The sequence below is a fragment of the Miscanthus floridulus genome, chromosome 16 (assembly GCF_019320115.1).
Source record: "Miscanthus floridulus cultivar M001 chromosome 16, ASM1932011v1, whole genome shotgun sequence".
Lineage (NCBI taxonomy): Eukaryota > Viridiplantae > Streptophyta > Magnoliopsida > Poales > Poaceae > Miscanthus > Miscanthus floridulus.
Window position 1 is genome coordinate 37,707,586 of NC_089595.1, and position 4,959 is coordinate 37,712,544.

Here is a 4,959-nt window from a genome sequence, read left to right on the forward strand (position 1 = left end):
TTCCTCAATATCAGGAACCAAATTTTTCGGTTCCGGTTCTTTCGGTTTCGGTTCCGATTCTTTCAGTTCGGTTTTCGATTCTCGGTTAAATTTGCCCAGGGCTAGTTGCAACCGAGAAATTTGTTTGGAACATTATACGGCTTGTTCGCTGTGGCTTTAAGCCGTTGTGGCACGAAGAAATGCATTGTACCAAGAAATGCATTGTCCAGCGTCACTCCGCACATGTCTTCTCCGCCACGAGCTCGCGCGTCACCGTCAATCCTGGGAGGCTGATAGCTGCTGGCTCGTTCCTCCGATCACCTCCTTCCCCTCCGGACGACGCGCTTGAGATTTTGGGGTGGAGGGGAATGAAAGGGAGAGACAAGGCTAGGTGGGATTGCAAAATTTACACCCACCCCGGCGTGCACGTGACAAACAGGTGAGGTCGGCTACCACCACGGACATGCCACGTCGGATCTAAACCTGTTCTCAACCGTACCAGTATGGGCCCATAGTGTACTACATAAAAAGAATAGGGTTCCAAAACTGCACTTTGAAAGATAGTGGACCCAGATGACATAGAGGCAAAAGTTAATAGACCAGTGGTGCATTTTACTCTTTACGTAACCTTCCGACTTCTGAAATACAGCACACCAACATGTGCAAAAATCAAACTGAGTCATGTTGCTAAGATTAAAAAGACAATCCAATTGGTTTCTTTGCAAGGCTTCTATAGTCGTATAACCCTTTTGTTTTGAACTTTAGGACTAACCTATAACTATAGAGAAGTAAAAGGTGCTCGTGGAGAGGTTTTCTCCCAAGAAGAAGAATGAAAATACTACTCTATCCGTCCCAAATTATAAGTCATTCTAACTTTTTTGAAGAGTCAAATCATATCAAGTTTGACCAAATTTATATAATAAAATAATAACATTATGATAACAAATAAGTATTGTTAGGGTCTTGATTAATTATATTTTTCATCTCATATATATTTTTGATGTCATAAATATTTGTAATTCTTTTTATAATTTTGGTCAAACTTTAGATATTTTGACTTTCCAATAAAGTTGAAATGACTTGTAATTTGGGACGGAGAGGGAGCAGTGACAAGGTATAATTAACTAACCTTGCTGTTGATTATAACTAAGGTAGACAAAGATGTAATAAAAAGAACTGGGGTTAGGGCAGGCAGATTTAATTCAAGACTAGTGTCTCCCCCCCTCCCCCCCCTCCCCCCCCCCCCCCCCCCCCCCCCCCCCCCCTCCCCTCTTCCGGTGCACGATCTCTTTACGTCCATCGTGCTTTTATCTTTTCACCAGTAATCCATAGGAATAAACAATAACCACGCACGATAACACAATATACCTCACCGGCACTCTGATATGGCACAAGTAAGCAGCAATTCATAGAGGTTCATATGTGCCACGTTGGCACTTGGCACGTGTATGTTACGGGGAAATTTTGGAGGTTAGGGTGCTGATTTGCTTTGATGACTTTAATCTCTGCTTTCTAAGGGCACTAGTGGACTAGGAACTGCCCACATACATAATATGTTGTGATCATAAACAAAGTCCAGACCGGAGTTTTTCACATAAAGCTTGAAACTCTTCTTGCCCACATAATTCGTCACTCTGATTTTGACCAAATAGTAGTTGGATTAGCACTTTGATTTTGACCAAATAGTAGTTGGATTAGTTGCCTAAACATGGTACCACAGAAACTGTCGGGACATGCAGAAAGGAAACAACTACCATCAGACGAGTTAAGTTTATTTTGTGGGCAACCACAAGATTCAGATCGAAGCCAACATCAGGTCTCAGTACCTGCCCTGTAATGCGAGACACGATGGACGTGGAATGCCTGAATGCTATAGCAGCAGGATTGAAGGTTAAAGACCAAACCAAATATCAACATCTACAGCATGACACAACAGGATATGATAAGATTGAAAATAGCTCCGATAACGCTGTCCAAATTAATAACTATAAGTGGTAAGCAGCAGTTATCTCTCTGTAAATTAAAGTGAACAGAATATGAGACAGATAAAAAAGCCAAAGAAGAATTTGGCAGCAGCAGCGACGTCAACAGATCCTAAGAAAGGATGAGACGTAACAGTTTCAAGATCTGCCACTAGTGTTCCTTTCATGCTTTACCTCTATCAAAATATCTCAGCAGTGCACATGACCATAAAATCAATCAGATAAGAACAAAAGTACATTACAAAACATCATGCTACCACCAAAGATTGACACAATCCAAAAACATAGGGCAGATAAATTTTATTATTCAAAGTATCTATCACCTGGTAAACCTTGCAAAGCCACCACATCATCAAAAGGACGAATTATCCTTTAACCCTGCTTAACCGTGAAGCTCCCTAATAACTGGATGTAGATTAAAGCACCATCACGCGATAACTGGCTTTCTTCATCCACCAAATACTGTGTCCTGATTAGGTATTTTAGTGCTCAACAGTGAGATCCAGACACTTAATTTGGTCCATCCTCAGGAAAGCAACCGGCAGCAGCTCCAGTCTTATTTCTGAACTCTGAAGAAGCAAGCAATTGAAGGCACAAGAATCCGTCAGTTATGCATCGATGTAAGGACAGACTGGTCAATTATGTATCTTAACACTGCTGCTGGATGCTTCTGGCTACTTTCAGATTCCAAAGATGCCCCCATGTACATGATGTACGCTGAATTATTGCTGTGGTACTGCAACTACACCGGCAGATGCAGGTGTCACCTGATGAGTGCACAAGGTTTTGCAGCCGTTGGGAGGTCCAAAGAGTACATGTCCGTCGCTTTCGGAGCAAGGACCCTGCATTCTGCAAAGAAATAGACAGCTGCGTCATGTTCATGCGTCAGTGATCCCGGTCCGTCCATCTGTGGCACATTTAGAGGGCAACATGTTCCCCAGTCACCCGGTGAGATTGGAAGTGCCACATCTTCCAATGGTTTGAGTCCCTTTCCGGGTCAGGTAAAGCGATCGTCAGTGAATAAAATAATCAATGCAAGAATCAGCTCTTGTATTTCATTTTCAAGAGGATCTGATCTGGTGCTGGTAAACCTGTTGTCTGCAATGTTCTCACGGTAATGGAGCAGAGGTCCATGTGACTGCTTTGTGGACAGAAGTTATCTTAATCCTGAAGTTATCAGAGGTATCAAATTCTATTAAGGGCTATCAAACACGACACACCAGAATTCGATGACAAAATATCAAGGGCGGTACGATATGCATGATGCTGCTAAAGTGGAACTGGGAGGGTCTGGCATGCTAGTGCAGTGACTGCCTACCTTGAGAAAGAAAAATTGTCGTGATGCTCAATGTCTGCATCGCACGGTGAAGCTGCTTTCAGTCAGCATCACTACTACCATCAAGCACGATCTGTTCATGACACCTAGCGTACCAGGAATCGACGGAACATGATTAATACAGGTAATTCATCATGCTATTGAGATCAACCAGTTTAAAGCCTTCTGCCAAGCCAATAATAGTACGATGAAACACTTTGCTACTGTTGTACAGTCTACGCTAGTTCAGTTTCTTTGATACCATCTGATTAAAGAACTGTTCATGAAGATCAAATAGACGAGAATGATAGTTAAAATTACAGATAGATTACTACTATTTTCATAAATCTTAAGCATAAAGTTGAAGAGGGTATCAGGACATGCCCACCAGACAAAACTGTATGTTATCAAATAAATGATCAGACCCCATTTAATAATTTCTCTACAGAGACAGACCATCTAGTTAGATCCAAACCATGCAATGAACAACCAAGACATAACTCCTTGATATCCGGGGGCGTCATAACAGGTGTACGGAAAAAACACATGAGCAGCAGTCTGATCATATTGCTCGTCATTATCCTCAGTGCAGTACTTTTGACATAAAGTCTCTCCAAACGCCATGGTCCCTACACTTGTATCACCTTTGCTCACTTTATTGTGTTACCTTGCATACCAGTGGCAATGTGTGGCATGTGCACAAAGGCTAAGAAATAACATAATTTTCATTTCATTCAGAATGGCACATGTTCTTTTTCTGTTCTTGTTTCAAAACAAAGAACCATAGCTACTATTATCAGTTGATAAACTGTGGAACTGAACACAGTATAGACATGCTCACATGCCTCATAAGCTACTCCCTCTTATAACACATACAAGTCCATCTAGGTTTGTCCTAAGTCAAACTTTAAAACTTTTACTAGTAATATCTGTCTTCAATGAAAATAATTATTCCTTTCTAAAAAAAATAATTATATATGGTGAAAGCTTTTCATAGTGAATCAACCTTGTCTTGTCAATCAATCTATATAAATTTTAGATATGATGGTCGAAGCCCAAAAATATTCACCAGGACAAATCTAGATGGACATTTATTTGCAATCGGGAGAAGTATATATCTTGATTTGATCAAAACCTAAAGGGGAGCGCTATGGCTATGAACCCTTTCGAATGGATGATTTATACTTTTTCCTTCTTATTTAGTTCATCAAAAGGTTTTTCGGATTACCAAAATTTACAGTACCAAACTTTCCATGCGAGCGTACACGGGATCATCATTTCTATGCAAGCAGGCATGAGATTCCAGTAAATTAGCTACGAAGTTTCAGTTAACCTGCTATTCTGTTTATAGTTAGGGTCTACCTATAGCATGCCTACTAAGTAGACCATGGCATTGAACGGAAATTGGAATGGAGATCCCTAAATATTCCAAAATTCTGTTGAATTAAGCGGTTCAGTCACTGTAACTTGCAAGATGCAACTAATCCGATCCATTCACCGTCCAGGCACAAGACAAGATCGAACGTCCGCACATCAGCAATCGCCGCAAGGGTAGGAAGTGAAGGAGAACTAGAAAGGAATCGCACGCACCTCGCAAGCCGCGGCACAGGAACAGGACGCAGTGCAGGGAAACCCCAAACGGGAACAAGTATGTCCTCGGCTTGCCCACTGGCTCCATTGGCG

At 41.5% G+C, this 4,959-nt stretch overlaps 1 long non-coding RNA gene across 1 annotated transcript; it reads right to left on the bottom strand.

The window, feature by feature from the left end:
• Positions 1-2,501: 2,501 nt before the first annotated feature.
• LOC136511809 (uncharacterized) lies at positions 2,502-4,959 on the bottom strand. The gene is made up of 3 exons (XR_010772858.1): positions 4,867-4,959; positions 3,280-3,383; positions 2,502-2,810 (listed from the first exon to the last, which is right to left on the bottom strand). It is a non-coding gene; the product is annotated as an uncharacterized lncRNA (long non-coding RNA).